Source organism: Petaurus breviceps, unplaced genomic scaffold, assembly GCF_028583685.1.
Source record: "Petaurus breviceps papuanus isolate PSGF00001 unplaced genomic scaffold, PetGlider_PUasm1.0 37, whole genome shotgun sequence".
Classification (NCBI taxonomy): Eukaryota; Metazoa; Chordata; class Mammalia; order Diprotodontia; family Petauridae; genus Petaurus; species Petaurus breviceps.
The window spans coordinates 89,757,488-89,775,764 of NW_027186296.1; positions in this window are offsets into that span (position 1 = coordinate 89,757,488).

The following is an 18,277-nucleotide window of genomic DNA, read 5'->3' on the forward strand; positions in this document are numbered from 1 at the left end:
TGTGTGTGTGTGTGTGTGTGTGTGTGTGTGTGTGTGTGTGTGTGTGTTTTCTTGAATAACTTGCCCCAGTTTTACTCAGGGCCTCAGAGTTTATCTCACACCAGCAGAACTCCGCCTAGCAGGGACAAACTAGCGCCTGCGTTAGGACTATACCTCATATCTCTCTACACAAACATGTCCTGGGGCAATACTAGGTCTCCTTACTCCAAAAGTAATTTTAGAATTCAATCCAGTCAGAGGCTAGCAGAGGCACCAAAGTTAGGCCCCAAGCAGAAGTGGGTTCTCCTTTATGCTTTAGAGCCCCAAGTGAATTTCTAGTTCTAGACTTCTGGACCCTGACCTTCAAAAGCTGCGGCTGGGGAAGGAATGGAGGGGGATAGAGCAGCTATTTATAGAATTTCCCTTTAACCTCCCGGTAACTCAGACTTGAACTATAATCTCTTCCATTTCCTATCTCACAGTCATTCACACTCCCCTCCCCTCCCCTCCCCTGTGAAGTTCCAAGCAAGGCTTACACACAGAAACTCCCATCTGAACCGGTAAGACCTTGCATTTTGTCATCAGTCAGCAAACAGGCCACAAGCCATTTGTAAAATCCCTTTAGGGTCTGGTCACCAAGAAAGCCTCATATATAGCAACACTGGCAAATCCATCATTCAACCCTACACTTGGCCTCTAACCTCAGGGATGAAATGTGTTAAACAAAAAACCCCAGCCTTGGCTCAGGCCCATGTAATATAGCCTCATAAATTGCAAATCCACTCCCTCACTGCTTCCAATTTGTAACCCCCTAACCAAGTAAAACAGAGGGAAAAAATAGGCACCACAACTAATTTAAGAACGTATGGATCTGGGACTCAGCAGTTTTCACAGTATTTCTATGGCCTCTGAATCTTCCACCAAAAAAAAAAAATCACCTTAATCTCATCCTTATAATCAGAGAAGAGTTTGAATGCAATATCAATCAGACCAATATCAATAACAATGGTACTGAAAGCATTTTCAATGGAATATGCCTGGAGAAAGATCAACAAACCCTGCCCTCTCTTCTGCCCTGCACATTCGCTATCTGTGTGCACTCTCTGAATAAACACAGACTGTGGCATTGATTCTGAGAAAAACCAGCCTTCTCTAGGTAGACCTAAGTCATTCAGAAAAGTTGTTTGACCCTGGAATTCCCTGGGCATAAACTATAGTAACTTCCTGGAGCTGAACTAAGTAGCTTCATGAAAGTCAACCTTAATTCTGCTTTTGTTCCCGCTGCCCTCTTCCTCTTTCCTTCCCTGCCTCTTACACCTACTTGTAGCCCATCCCAGCTTTGACCTTGTCTCTTTTGCATTGTCTTCTGAAAAGGAAGTAAAACTTGGATGTGAGCATTGTTTTGTATTAGGGCAATATATCCCCCTTTTTGCCCCTTGTTCAAGGGGAGGGCAGTCTCATAGTATCCTAATTGGGTCATACATTTTTTTTAGGAAAGAGGGGAAGGAATGGGAGAGATATGATTCTGAAAGTAAAATAAAATTGAATTAAAAAAATAAATAAAAAGGTATACTCAGAAGGGGGGGGGGAAGAAATAAAAAGGTATACTCAGAAGGGGGGAAAAGCTCTTTAGGAAGTTCACATGTGGAGGAAAGGTGCCCTATATTCATAAAGATGCATATAAACCAAGAATAGTAAATTAGATGGACATATCTACTCTGGATTAAATACCTCACCTGCCAAAATAGAAACCTGTCATTTAGTGGTCAGTGAGATGGTACAATGGATAGAGCCCTGGGGCTGAAGTCAGGAGGACCTGAATTCAAATCCAGCTTCAAATACTTACTAGTTGTGCGATTCTGGGGAAGTCACTTAATCCTGTTTGCCTCAGTTTCCTTATCTGTAAAATAAACTGGAGAAGGAAATGGCAAACCATTCCAGTATCTCTGCCAAGAAAACCCCAGATGGGGTCACAAAGGGTCAGATAGGACAAAAATGACTGAACAGCAAAATCTATCATTTAATGCTTTGCTCAATGGCTAAATGACATGGCTAAATTTCCTAAATCACTGTTATCACAGGACTGCCTGACACAGTGCCTAGTACATCCTAGGTACTCAATAAATTCTCATTGAACATGAATCAATAATGTATTACCAAAGAAAAGCTACATCAAATTAATGTGGAAGCAGTAATTAATACCAGTACCAAGATCATCCCATTATAGTTGAGAGCTCTAAAGGCTTCCTTAGCAAATGATTAACTTCACACTCCCCATTTGGCAGACTATGAACATTGGAATATATTTAGAAATAAAATTCCTGCCCATTCACTTAAGAAAGACCCCACCTCCTGTTGATTGATGATCATCTTTGTTATTTTCAAGTGGTAAGATTTTAAAGAAGACGAATGGTTAGTTCTGAGATTCAGATTCATGGAACAGTGGGTGGAAAGCCGAAGTCAAAGCCGGGAAGTCATGAATTTAACTCCTGCCCCTGATTGGTACTGGCTGTGTGACCCAGAGCAAATCGTTTAACTCTTGAGTGTTCTAAGCAACTTTCTAGGACTATAACTTGTGGAAAAGATGCTGATTTGTATTAGTGAAAGGGATTCCTCACCTGGAAATTCCCCACACAGGCCTGATCCCTGTTCCCTATTACTTAAAACTACCAATTATGCCCTTCAGGTCAAAATCCTAAACCAGATTCCCGTGTTTCCTGCATACCTGGGGACTGAGGTCCGTGGATTTGAAATTCATTTTGAAGATAGTAAGAACTTGAATTTATGGGGCAATCATTTAGCCCTCATCCCCTACCACTTCCTTTAAATGAACAAATACATTTGTGTCTCCTAAGCATGCTAAAAGGTGCTGAATTGCCTAGGGAGGAGGGATCAAAGAAGAAAAGAGACCAAAATGAACACAATTTTGTTTAACAGGAACGTTGTAATTTTCTGAGCCTCTCCCTTATAGCCCCATATAAAGAGAATGTTGTCACTGATGTGCAGTGTAGCACAACAGATTCCTTAATAGGAGAGGCTGTATTTGTCAATTGCCATAAAAAGAAAGTCTGCTAATTTCCAGATATGCAGAAGTATGATTCTTAAAGTTCTAGAAAGGAACCCTGCTACGGAAACAATATATCATCCCATGCCAAATAAAAATGTGCCATTAATGAAAAAGTTCAGACTGTAAGGAAAAACGAATCATCCAGAATGGCAGAGACAGAATGAACCATGGTTTCCTTCTCTAGCTGGAAAATCTGTCGAGAAGGTAAATTTTCTCGAGGACCTAAATTAAGGAAACCTCATTTTGCAAAAGATACATTAGAAAGGGGAGTGTATCTGGTGGTCAAAGTTAGGAAATGAGTTATGCAAGAAGAGAAAAGTGGGTGCCTCACAATAGAAGGAAGAAGAAGGTGTGGAAGATAGGAATCTGGGTAAAAGCTGTGGGGCCCAAGAGGAATTTGAAAGAAGAGCGATTTGAGTTTTATACAAAAGAAGACAGGGCAGCAGTGACTCTAGGGGCATTGAGATAGGAGCCAAGTACTGTGAGGAAAAGAGACTCTGGGCAGCTTTCAGAATGAGGAGGCAGCAGAGTGTGAGAGTGTGAGGTTTTCTATCTCCATCTCTGTCTCTCAGTGTTTCTGTGGCGCCTATCAAAGCAGGACCTAACAGAGACACTCAGACAAAAAAACCACACCAACCAAGAAATTTAGGGGGTAGGTCCTCCCTGAGGACCTTACATTCCATCAGCTGCTACTCACTCAGCTCCATGGCCTGACTCTTAGAGGGAAAGCAGAAATTGGATGCCTCTTCCAGGTTACATGGTAATATCCTGCAATCACCAAGGCAAATAATGCCAAAATAACTCAGTATCAGGGTTGTAGGAATGGAGGGTTTCTTTAAAGAGGCAAGTTATTTGATTTGGTTGATTTTTTTAAAGTCTAGAACAGGTGAAAAAATTGTCCCCCTCCCATAAGTTTCCCTTTCTCTTTGGCTCCAAAGATTTATCAATGTTGGAAATTACCAGCTTCAGGGAAGAGCAAGGTTGACATCATGGTTACTGTTTACACAAGGTCTAGGTGTCTAGGTAATGCTTCGCAAATATTACTGAACAATGTCTTCATCCTCTGTACTAGAAAAACAGAGAATCACTCCCTCCCTATGTCATAGCTAAAGGTATTGCCTAGGGCAGTGATGACCAAAGAATTAGTTAACTTCAGTTCAGCAACAGAGGCAAGCAGGGGGAAGGAATAGAATGAAGTGGCTTCCAGGTAGAATGGATCGAATGTTGGTATATTTGAATCCTGCCACACTAGCTGTGTGACTCTGGACTAGTCACTTAACAGCTCTGAGTTAAAATGTCCTCATCTATAAAATGGGAGAAATAATAATACTGACTCCAGGGTATGTTGAAAGTCAGATTTAATACAAGTTGACTGCTAAATTTTTGGTGTAATCCTTTATACCTCAGAAATCAGCAATCAGTACAAATCAAAACTTGATTTATTGTTTTATTGATTGTCTAGACTTAAGAAAGTGTTAATAAGCTTAAAGTTATGTGTGCATATATTTCCCCATTCCTTACTCCTGCCCTTACCAGCCTGGTCGTTAAATATTTACCCAATACACCCCTGTGCCTACTTCATCGACTTGTTGTGAGGAGCAAAAAGATAACATCTGTAAAGTGTTTTGCAAACCTTAAAGCATTATATAAATGCTCGGTATTCCTGTTATTAACAGAGCTAAGAGAAGGGCCCCCTGTAGGGAAACATTTCCTCAGCCACAACCTCCAGACCGCACTGCCACAGTCATTTAGATAATGTGTCCTTTCAGATGATAGAACCTCCCATCATATCTTAGCTTAATCCCTATCCAGAGGCATGTGAGACACTATCATTGCATTTGACCCTTTTCCAATATTAAATTAGTATCTGCAATCTGGGGATGAAAGGGAGAAGAACATTTGATTCATAAGGCAAGGAGCTAAATTATCTATGCTTACAGACCTGTAATTAATAAAAATTAATTTTCTAGGAAATATGACAAATATTCTTGTCAACCTTAGCAGCTTATATTAAAAACCTCAAAATAACTTGGTGTGGTAGAAAGAAGAACACTGAATGAGGAGTCCAAAGGCCTGGGTTTAGACCCAGTTCTACCATTAACCAACTCTGGAACCCTACACAAATCCTTTCTTTTTTTCTGGTCCTTAATTTCCTCATCTGTAAGATAAGGAGGTCAGACTACAGTAGGGGCTCCAAAACTATTTTCCTCATGGGCCCCTTTGGCATTCTGGTGAAACCTATGGTCCCAATCTCAGAAAAATGGGTTAAATACACAAAATAAAATATATAGGATTACAAAATGCAATTGCATTAAAATGATTATCAAAATATTTTTTACAACAAGTTCACAGACCCCAGGCTAAGTAACCTCCCTGGACTAGATAATCTCTAAGGTCTCTTTCTGTGATTCCATATTTTCAAATTTGAAAACAGAATTGTGAAGTTTGAGTTCTAGTCAGGTCATCTGAGAGGTATGTCAAGTGAAATCTTTCTTGAGTTGAGCATGGAGAAAATTTCCCTTAAGCACATAATGCTGAATTCTCTCTAGAGGCATGTTTCCCTACCTCCTGGCAGAAAAGAGAAATATGCCTTCAGTCTCAGAGAAGTCCTTCTACCAGTGATGATGATGATGATGCTACTGCTGCTGCTGCTGATAATGCTGCTGCTGCTGCTGATGATGATGATGGAGATAAATATCCACTCATTGGGTCATTCAACTCATGTCAAAGAGAAAAATCCAAAGTAGAAGAAAGTGAACATCTGTATCCCCAGCAAGATGGACACTGGTAGTCATCAAAAGAAGGGATCTAGGTTTGAATCCCAGCTCTGCTCACTCAATTCAACAAGCAATCATTAAGTGCCTCCTACCCACCAGACACTGTTCTAAGAACTGGGGACATGAAGGAAAAACTTTAAACAGTCCTTGTCTTCAGGGAGATAGCATTTGACTGGGAGGACATGACAAGTGTTGTTTACAAAATATATACAAAGAAAATTCAAAGTATTTGGGCAGGGTGCAGGTAGCATAAAGGAAGGGATCCTTGAGCTGAAACTTGAAGGGAGTCAGGGATTCTAGGAGGCAGAGGTGAGGAGAGAGAACTTTATAAGAATGGGTGCAAAGGCATGGGGCCAAGTAGATTTATATTTAGGTAACCCTAAGTCAATTCAATTGAATTAAGCCTGCATTGATTTAACACCTATTCTGTGTAAAATATTGTACTATGCTCTAGTGAGGCAAAGACAAGATGAAAAATAGTCCCCATACTCAAGAAACTTACATTCTATTGACTCAGAAAAATGTAAGCAATGCCTAGGCATGGATGAACCCTGAAGAAAGATAATTAACAGCACGTGCAAATGAACCATAAATTAATGACATAATTAAGATCTTGGGTAAATCATAGGCTCTCTAGATGTCAGTCTCTTTGTCTGTAAAACAAGGGAGGTCTTTAGGTTTAAATTCCAAAAGGAACTCATTTTGTGGTAGAATAGGCTAGCTAGCTAGATAGAGATAAAGATACGGATAGACACTGGTATGGGGCAGCAAGGTGGCACAGTGGGTAAAATGCTAAACCTGGAGTCAGGAAGACTCATCTTTATGGATTCAAATCTGACCTCAGACCCTTACTGGCTGAGTGACCCTGAGCAAGTCATTTAACCCTATTTGCCTTAGTAAAATGAGCCAGAAAAGGAAATGACAAATCCCTCCAGTATCTTTGCCAAGAACATCCCAAATGGGGTCATGAAGAGTCAGACACAACTGAAACGATTGAGCAACAAATACACACATATGTCTATATATGTAGACATAGATATAGAAGCCGATATAAGAATTTGGCTGTCTTGTATTAAGTCGGACATAAAAGAGATTTGAAAATAATGTGTAAAAGCATTTTTAAAAAGAGTAAAAACTCTTCTAATTTTTTTGTTTTGGAAAATGTCATTTTAAAAAATGTTATATTTGTTAACATGTATACATACCTATGACATAGATACAATTATATATAAATATATGTATTTTAAAAGCACTAGAAGAGAGAAAAGAAAACCTTTTTTTTTTTTGTCTGTTCCTCCCTGTTGTCGTTAGGGTGGGAAAATGAACTAACCCAATAAAGACGGAAAAAAAAATTATCAGTGGTTTTTGACTCATCTGCTATAAGGAAGGATAGTATACAAAAGACCTGGCAAGAATGTTGATTCTTCTGTTAATTTGTACTTATTTTCCAGGCCTAGGAGCCTTGAAGATAAAATTTAAATGTTGCAATGCTTTTGATTTTCCATGTTTATGGGTTTGCCTGACAGTAACAGCAGAAAAGTACCCTTGTAGACTCTGTGAAGATAGAAGGAATATGCCTGCTGTTCAGTATAGTCCAGCCTTCTCTTGTTATTCCCATTTAATGCCTTTCCTCCCCACCAGCTAAAAGGACAAGTAGTAACAGCTGAAAATACAAAGAGAGGATTTATTTTCAGTTTACTGGGGCTGAAAAAAACGTGGGGAGAAGGAAAGGACGGGGATAAATATTAAGAAAGAGTTTTATGGTCTGAATACCATTTTACTATAGTTTAATAACATCACTCTGCCACCTAGTGGCAAATAAATCCTCCAGTATTTGAGTATGATTCGGGAGAACGTTAAGACTGAAGTGAAAATGACCACAGAGACCATCACAGTCCAATTCCTTCCAATCCCCCATATTGAACAGGTGAGGAAATGAAGGCCTAAAGAGATCTTTCCAGGGTCCCACAGAAAGTTATTATCAGGAAATATATAATTATGTCAAGGAGGACTGGTCTGTGAATTTTGTTTGGATCCTATTTATTAGTTACTGGAGAAAGAAGAGAAATACATTACAAACGTTTTCAGGTGACCGCAGGTGGAAGGGTTCGGTTATTTATAGAACCATTCTCCCATAGACCCCAAACCTGCTGAAAAGAGAAGTCTCTATTTCCAGGGGCTGTAGGGAAAGGAGGCTTGATAAGAATAAAATTCTATTAAGTATCTTTGGAGATGGGGCATTCGGTATCATCTTCTAGACATAAAATCATTTTTAAAAAAATCCTTACTCTAATGCAGAAACTTCAAAGATCTTTGATTCCTGATGTGTATACGTACTCCCTCCACCAAAGCAGATAGCATTCCCAAAGTTTTTGGTCTTAGGATCAATTTTTACACTTAAAAATGATTAAAGACCACCCCCTCCAAAGAACTTTTGTTGATGTAGGCTATATCTATTGATATTTCCCATTTTAGAAATTAAAGCAAGAGGCGGCTAGGTGGCACAGTGAATAGAGCACCGGCCCTGGAGTCAGAAGGACCTGAGTTCAAATCTGTCCTCAGACACTTAATGCAAAAACTAGCTGTGTGACCTTGGGCAAGTCACTTAACCCCAACTGCCCTCCAAAAAAAAAAAGAAATTACAGCTGCTATATCCTTAAAATTTTTATTATATTTAAAAATGGCAAACCTATAACATGTTAACATAACATATTTTGTGGGGAAATGACTTTTTTAAAATGAGAAGAGTGAATTGCTTTACACATCATTTTTAACTATATTTGAGGTCTGGCTTAATTAAAGATAACAGGATTCTACTATCTTGCTTCTGCATTCCATCTCTTGTGATAACTTGTTTTGGTTGAAGTACACGGCTTAGAAACAGGAGGAGTACTTTACTCACCAACAATGTCTTAGTATTATTATGAAAAAAAGTTTTGGCTTCATGGACCCCTGAAAGAGTCTAAGGGATGCCCAGGATTCACAGACCACCCTTTGAGAATCATTACTTTAATAGATAGTTTCATGAGTTAATATGACTGAAAAAAACTCATCACTAGGCAGTCAATCTAGTGATAAGTTTCTCTGAACATAGCCAGACTACTCTTAGGACAATAAACGTACAGTTTGTCATCCAGCCTGTACTGTAATCCCTGATTAGCATATGATGGAGCTGTGCTCACACAAAATTATAGAATTTAAAGTTGGAAGTGATCTCTGAGACCATCTAGAAAAACCCATGAAAGAAAGAATCCTCACTATAACATCTCTGACAAGTGGTTTTCGGTATCCATTTGAAGACTTCCAAGAAGAGAAAGGCCACCACCTCTCAAGGCAACCCATTCCATTTTGGCAAGTTCTAATTTTTAGGAAATTTCCCCCGCCATCAAAACATCTTTGTGGTTTCCACCCATTAGTCCTAATCCTGTGCTCTTGGCTCAAACAGAACAAGTCATTCCCTCTTCTTTTATGACAACCCTTCCAATGCTTGAACACAGCTAATCAGAAAAGTCCTGAAAAAAACACTGGCTCCTTTCCCAACTTCATTTTCTAGTTCCTGTTCATCTAGAGACACTAAACTAAAATGTGCTATTTCATTATCCAGACATTTCCTACAAAATGAATTTTGCCTGAAGTACAGATAGGCCTAGAGTTAACTGCGGATAGAAATGTAAAGTTAGGAGAGAGTTCAATCCCTGCCTAAATGTTAAGAATTTTCTTAAGCACAGGTCTATTGTGACTAAATATAACTTTCTGTGTGAGTTAAAACTCCCTAAATCTGAAGAGGAAGGAACGATGTGAACCTTACGGGCCAATATACTGACTCCTAGACTTTAAATGAGCTAGGAATCATTGTAACAGAGTGTTATACAAATATTGGCTGAATGACTTTGGGAAAGTCACTCAGCCCCTCAGTGCTCTGGGAAACTCTAAGATTATAAGTATATAAGCAAAGGTTTCCACCTGCATTGGTTGAGGGAGTTTTGTCTCCTCAGTTCCCCAGTACCAATAGGTTTAGTTCCTGTCCTTTAGTCCCTAGCCATATATCATCTTATTAGAACCTCAGAATAATGCTGTGAGATAGATACTATTATTCTCTCCCATTTTACAGATAAGGAAAGAAGTTGGGTCACACAGCTACTAAGTGTCTGAAATAAAATTGGACTGACTTGTCCTGACTCCAAGTCTAAAGCTGCTTTTAAATAGGCCTAGTCTGGCATGACCTATTTTTACTGAAACCATGCCAACTGTTGACTCTTTATAACCACCATTGCCTTTCCCCTTATTCATTAGCCATCCTTTTAGTGATTTGTACTAGAATTTTCCCCAGCCATCAAAGTCAGACTTACTGGCCTAGAGTTCCTACACGTATTCTTTCATTTTTTTTAAAATGGAGACATTTGCTCTTTTGTAATTTTGTGATATCTCTCCTGTCTACCAAGATATTCTAGATATTATTATTGACAATCCCATTAGCCAGTTTTTTCAATATATGAGGATGTAGTTTATTTGGTCCATGTGGTTTTAAATTAATGAAGGGCAACTAGAGGATCTCTTACTAAGTCTTTAACCAACTTGGTTATGAAATCCCATTAACCATTTTTGTTTCATCATATCTAGTGCTAAAATCCTCCTCCTTGGCACAAAAACAAAAATAAGATTTAACATTTCTTTTTCTAGGTTGTCAGTTATGGTCCTCCCATCCATTGAAAGGAGAGAGTCTGTCCCTTCCTCAATCCCCATTTTTCTCCTAATAGAGCCCTCCAAAAAATAACCCAAACCTAAACTTTTTTTGTTGTTGCCCTTAGCTTCCCTAATCAACTTTCCCTCATTCTGAACTTTGGCACTCCTGAAATTATTTTTACAGCACTATGTCACACTCTTAAATACATCCTGTGTTACCTGGTCTTACTTCCATCTTTTATACCTGTACTTTCCATGTTATGAAATGAGATAATATTATATGTAAGATATTTTGCAACCCTTAAGATGTTACATAAGGGTTAGTTATTATCACTACTTTCCTGTTAAAAATCTAAATTGGTTGATGAGTTTGGTGTGCCTCCATACTGTTCCCTTCAGACAATTCCTAACTATTCTCCTCATTAGAATAGTTTCCCTTGGTGATTTCAGAATTTCATTCTTGAGTTTTTCATACCTTCTAAGCTGACTTTTCCTGTAGAATTTTAGTTCCTAGAATTCTTTATCTGTCTTGCCATGAAGAAAATGGCTGGGTGTTCTTGGAGGACAACTGTTTGTCCTTTTGAAGAGTAATGGTAGTTAATGATTCCCTACTCAGGGACTATAGTGGCAACCACACTGGCATACCCAGGATGGCTGCTAGCACAGATTCTTAGATCTGCTTTACTAGGAAAGCTAACTGTTTAAGGGATCAACAATCTGTTTTTAATTACATTCACTAGGTCAGGGGACAAGTCAGCACTCTGAACTTCAGAGAAAATACAAATAGAGAAAATATAAAGACCAATAGAGAAATAATAAAGACAAATAGAGAAATAAAGACCAATAGACAGGGCTCTGACTGCCTAAATCAAAGTGATATTACTATATACTTTACATACATACCTAGATCAAGAAAGCCTTTATATCTGAGCAGGGGAGCTCTGAACATACAACCACTCAGAATCTTTACCACAGAATAATAAGAGCCTTCTCATAAGCAAGCCCCCAAAGCAAAATACCAACTCAGAGCATATATACACTTCTCAGAAGCAGAGGGCTTCTGACCCTCATGACTCAGTGCCTAATTAGAAATTAGGAAAAAGTTTGAAAACCTTCCTACAAGTAAGCCTCCCCCAAGCAAGCTTCCCTTAATGGGTTCCACATGAGACCTATTAATGGGCAGGGAAGATCTTAAATTCCATTTGCATTACAGGGACACACCTGTCTGTTGACCAGTTAGCAATAATGGAGAAACCTGTTATCTTTCTAGGTCATATTTCTAAGACATAATAGAAAATCTCAGAAATTTATTGCAAAATCTGCTTTTCAAAATCAAAAGTGTGTATCAGATTATTCCTGGCTTTCCTCTCCTCTACTACAAATTCTAGGGTGGAATGATCATTTCCCCTCAAGAGTACCATAATTTCCACTCTAGCAACCAGTACTGTTAATGAGAATCAGATGCAGACCATAATTTTCCCTTGTTATTTCTATTTTTTTTTTGGAAGATTAAATTATAATCAAGGCAAGTCAAAAATTTTTCAACTGCTCTGACTTGGTAGAGAGCATCAGTAGCTGTATGCTAACCAAAATCTTCCATCATTCATATATCATGTCTATGAATCAGACATATGGTCTATTCCCTGAACTCCTAATCTATTTTCCTTTTTAGTCCAAATGATTGTTGGTATGCTTGGATGACAAAATAATTTCTTTTTTCCCTCCATCAACCTTTACCCAAATGTTCTCTATCATATTCCTCCTTATTCTTTTTATTTCTGGATTTCATCATATAAATGTACTTTCTTAATATGTCATAATATCCTACCATCATTTTTATTTCTATTATTTCTTCTGAATTACGTATATCCACCATCCAGAACCATATTCCAGTCATATGTTTCATACTATCAAGTCTTAGGGATAGCCATAAGATCAAATTTGCTTCTTTGTGTTAGGATCTTGTAATGGAAATGCAGATTTAAAGATCTTCCCTGCCCCTAGGCTAAAGTGCACCTGGAGCCTGGGGTGGAAGACTTGTTTTTCAGTAGATACTTTTTGATTGGCCAGTGGGTCCAGAAGGTTGTTACATTCTCTGAGCCAGGAGAAGGCTATATAAACCCTGATCTGAGGCTTTGTTTTGGGGCTCACTTTGAGAAGTGTTCTGTGATTTGATCAGATGAGACTCTGGGAAGCCGTTGTTGAGAGCCACCCCGGCTTTGAAAAACCCAGATGTTGATTTGGTATGGATGTAATGGTTGGACAGTTTGGAAACCTGTCTACTTGATCTGTTTCTCTGTCTTGATAATTCTGTCTGTATACTCTGAAGTTTGGGGTGCTGAACTTTTCCCCCTGAACTAGGTAAATTATACATATTTGACTGATTAAAGTAAGCTTGTTAACCCATTTTAAGTTGCTTTCCTTTAACAAAGCAGATCGAAGAACCTGTGTTGGCAGCCACCCTGGGGACGCTGGGGTGCTTGCTGATACAGATCTCCAATTGCTCTTGCTTACCATCTAAATTTTGAGTATTTATTTATAAACATTTCAATTTTTCCTGCTGACTCCTTTCTTGGATTTTGCCCTCTGTAAACTTCTAGGTGTCTCAGTTGTTAATTGTCTATCTTCCTTATAGTTATTCCTTATGATATTTAGCTTGGTGAATATACATAGGCAGTCTTCTCCCTCCACCTCCCTTTTAATTTAAAATCTTTTGAATTAAATTTTTAAGATACCTAAATATACATTCTTGCTAGCCAATGTCAGGTATACTTTATACCTAGTCAGAAATCTGTTATCCCTATATTTTAAATGATAGGTGAGAAATCTGGCTCCCATTTTCAGTCACATCCTCCTTAACCTTAACTTCCCAAATCAATTGTTCTCTCCTACATTTCTTTTTTTTTTTGGAGGGCAATTGGGGTTAAGTGACTTGCCCAAGGTCACACAGCTAGTTTTTGTGTTAAGTGTCTGAGGCCGAATTTGAACTCAGGTTCTCCTGACTCCAGGGCCGGTGCTCTATTCACTGCACCACCTAGCCACCCCTTCTCCTACATTTCTTAACCTCAGAGGGCAACAATGAGGAAAATTCAACTCATAGGTCTTCAGTTTCTTGCCTGAGACTTTGTAATCACTGGCAATACTTTTTAGATTGCTTTTGTGTCCAAATGAATCACCAGAAATTGATAGTAGTCCTCTGTATCAGTAACTTTTGTGAAATTGTCTATTATGTCTTGGACATACAACTTAGAGAAACTTATTGTTATCAGGTAGACAAACATGTGTGCCCCTGAGTAGGAAATCATTAGCCAGGACCTCTACTCTTCAGTTCTTTCTCTGATCTTTAATGGATGGATGATCTTTCACCTGATAGCTTCAGTGAGTCTTCTATGTCATTCTTTGGAGAATAAGTAGCTGCTTCCTCCTCAGAACATCCAGTTCCCTCTTCTTCCTGGAGAGCCTCAGATCTGATGTTGTTTCTTTCCCCCAACTTCTAAATGTCCAGCTATCCTTTTCCTTCCTCCTTTGTGTATCCTTTTCTCCTCTCCAACCTCCCAATAAGTTTCAATCTCCCTGCCTGTACCTCAAATGTCATTTTTTTTACCCTTCGTTGAAGACTTGCTTCTCTATTCTTTCTTATCCCTAAAAGCCTGAGGATAGGCTCCTCAGGGATTTTGTACAAGAATCACCACACATAGATGAGACATCGGAGAAAGATTTTAATGGAAAAATGAGTATGTCTTAGATAACAAAATTGTTGCTGTGGGTTTAGAAAAAAAGTCAAAGAATGGAGATTTTCCCAATGTGCTTTAACCCAACTCATTCTTGTCCACCAGAGGGAAAGAAACAGCATTTTTAATAATGACGTATAGGGGACAGCAATGAGTAACACAAAGAGAGTCAGGAAATTCAGAACTCTAGTACAAACAAGTCCCATGAGCTTGGACATGAGATTTCCCCTCAGTTTCCTCATTTTCAGATAGCATTTGGGAGCCCTTCCCCAGTTTGTAGTTTGGGTCCCTCAGAGAAGGCTACTCTAGGTTCAAGGGACACTGTGAGTCATCATCCATTAAAACTTTAGCTTATGCCTGTCCCCTCCCCATATATTTACCTTTAGTAATTAACCAGAAGCCACAGTTAGTTTAAAGCAAGCACATTGAACAAAATGACAAAGAAAAATGGCAATAAAATATCTCCCCCACAATTCTGAGACATACTCTTCCACAATTCAAGCATTATTAGTGAAAAGAGTGGAGGGAACATGTATGTAGAAGTACATACTTAGGGAATACATGTGGCCAGAACACATGTGGAAAAGCGAATCACACCTCCAAAACTACAGTCACTGATGTCTGCAAAATGTGTCACCAAGCTACTTTACACCAGATCTGCTGCCCACCATCCCTTCCAAAGCACTCAGCCTTTGCTGGACACTATTATCCCAGATGTTTTCCTCTGCCAGACATATGGTTTTCTCCAGCTAGTGGGGTTCCACTTGCTATTTGGCTGTAGAACTTCCATCTTCTGGCTTCAGTGGAAGTGTAGGGCTACAGTTCTATCTCTTCTTCATGGGAAGAACAGCTTCTATGGTCCTCTTTTAGAGATTTTTAAAAAATTTCTCTTAGAAAAACAGCTGCCCTCATGTCAGAGAATTAGCAAAAACCTTCCCTATATTCCTTTTCTCTCCTTTTTTTGCTTTACAGACTGGGCTGACTTTTTCTTTCCAGACTCCTGGCTAAAACATGTTTCTACTTCCAGGAGAGGATTTGCTGTTCCCTGCACCAAGTTCATTAAGACTCAGAATAGACAAGCTTATGTCCTCAAGCTTAATCTTTTTCCTTTGGACTTAACTTCCTTATTCCTGGGCTTGTACATCCACAGGCAACCTTACTTAAGTTTATGGTGGGCATTTCCTATGGCTCTTGATTTTAATCTCAAAGGCTATGCTATTCCTCAGCATCATATATGTTGGTATTGCTCTCTCAACCCAAGGTCCCTCATTTTCTCCACTTCAAAACCCTTCCACTCAGCCCTGAAGATAAGAGGCTGAGCAAAAGTCAAAGAAACAAAGCTTAAGTCCAGGAGACAAGGTCATCATTGACTCTCCTACATTCCCATCCATATTCCTGGCCTTTTTTTGTGCATATACACTTGGAGATAGAAAGGATCAGGAATTAGGGGTCCTAACAGTTTGATGCAAGGACACCAACAACAGAAAGAGTCGAAGAAGCAGTTATCCTCTGCTACATATGCAAACATATGTCAAGTGCTTTCTAGAAACAAATACAGACTTGGTTAAACAGAAATTGATGCCTACAAAACCAGCATTGGGAAATGAGGATGAAGTCAGGGATGGAGGTCGCTCCAGCTTCCAAAGATATTTAGCCTGACCTCATCATCAGCTATGTGATAGGTCCATTCCATCTGTATTCTTAGAATCTTATGTAGATATGAGTATGAAGACTTAGAGCATCCTGAAGTTCTGGGCAGTAGATTATAAGCGACAATTTTGTTCTCATATTTTGAAACACTATTGAGAAAAAATGTTCATTATAGTTTATAAAAAGGGTAGAATTCTGAGAAGCGAGTAACAAGAACCTTCCAAACTTTGATTAGAGCAAAATGAATTCAAAGTTCCCTAAGGAAGCCATTGATGTCAATAAGAGGGAAGACAACCCTGAGCTGGGTCTGTTTAGACTCAAATTGTGTCTCTGGAGCATCAACACTGTATCAAGACTAAATCCAACTTATCGAATGTACTAGAAATTTATAAAGTAGCCGTAGAATCTCCCAGAATATTCTCAGTATCCTTATTGCTTAAGTCACGAGACACATATTTAAATGGCAGTCCTCTATTGACTTTTGATGCATTGCTGAAGACCAGTGTTCTAAGAATTCAGCTTCCATATTGCTCATTCCACTTCCATACCCATATATGTGTATGTATGTATCATGTGTGTCTATTATGTATATGTGTGTATATATATATACGTAACAAATATCACTACTTTATTTTTTCGTTTATTTATTTTTAGTTTTCAACATTCACACGCATAAGTTTTTGAGTTTAAAATTTTCTTCTTCTTCCTCTCCTCCCCCCTCCCCAAGATGGCATGCAATCTGATATAGGCTTTACATATACATTAATATTGAACATATTTTCACATTAGTCATGTTGTAAAGAAGAATTAGAAACAATGGGAGAAACCACAAGAAAGAACAAAATTAAACAACAACAAAAAAGAGAGCAAATAGTATGCTTCGATCTGCATTCAGACTCCACAGTTCTTTGTCTGGATGTGAACAGCATTTTCCATCATGAGTCTTTTGGAGTTGTCTTAGGTCTTTGCATTGCTGAGAAGAGCCAAGTCTATGAAAGGTAGTCATCCAACAAAGTTACTGGGTGCAATGTTCTCCTAGTTCTGCTCACTTCGCTCAGCTTCAGTTCATATCAGTCTTTCCAGGTTTTTCTGAAGTCCTCCTACTCATCATTTCTTATAGCACAACAGTACTCCATTACATTCATATACCACAATTTGTTCAATCGTTCCCCAATTGATGGACATCCCCTCAATTTCCAATTCTTGGTCAAAATATCACTACTTTGGCATGCAACAATGCAAATGTTATTCTAAAACAAATGGTCTGACTTGTAATAGAACATATCAGAAAACCAACTAATTACAACCTGAAAACAAAAGAAAAAAATATTAATTTTTTTTCCCAGTAGATTCCTAAAATACCAGAATCTCAGAATTGGAGACAGCATGATTCAGTTGTAAAAAATAAAATGCTGGATTTGTAGAGGACCTGGGTTCAAAATCCAGCTTTGCAATTTCATATCTGAATGACCTCAGATCATTCATTTAATTTCTTTTTTTTAAAAAATCTTTTTCTTTTTTTTTTTTGGAGGGGGAAGGCAGGGCAATTGGGGTTAAGTGACTTGCCCAAGGTCACATGGCTAGTAAGTGTTAAGTTTCTGAGTCTGGATTTGAATTCAGGTCCTCCTGACTCCAGGGTTGGTTCTTTTTTCACTGTGCCACCTAGCCACCCCTCATTTCATTTCTTTGGGACTTTGTTTTCTCATCTATAAATAAAAGGGTTGAACTAGATGGTGTCTAAGGTCCCTTTAGTTATTAATCTGTGATTTAAGATGGAAATTCTGGATGAGCTCCCAAAGTATAACAGCTAGGAACACATCTTCCCCCTCCCAAACTCATAAAGCAGGTCTCTCGTAGAAGGCTATGCTATGTCCAAAGTACTCTGTGAGTGTGCAAAAACTTATAACCCACCACGGCCATTGTACTGTGAGTTCAAAGCACAATAACTTCGTGAAATTGCATAGTAATAAAGGTAGCAACAAAACATTTCCCACATACACCTGAGGCATGATCTCCCACAAATACACATATCATTAGTGGGAAGAGTGGATACAGATCCAGAATGAGTGTGGCCTATGTACAGACAATGGTACATGCATGAAAGGTCACAGACACAAGGGATGTTCAGTCAAAGCACACATGTAGAGGGACGTATGTACAGAGTACATACAGCTCAGGAGTATTCACAAAGAAGCAGATACAGGGAACATATACTCCTTGGTCAAAACCAGGCCTAGGTAACTCCAGAAAGCAGACGGGAAGAGCCTCAGCAGGAACCACCTGAAGTGATGTCACTCACTTGAGCTGCCCCTTCACATGTTTGTTCTGGGAGCGTACATTCCTTGTACGTACATCCATCATGTATGAACTTTGGTCATACATGTTCCCTA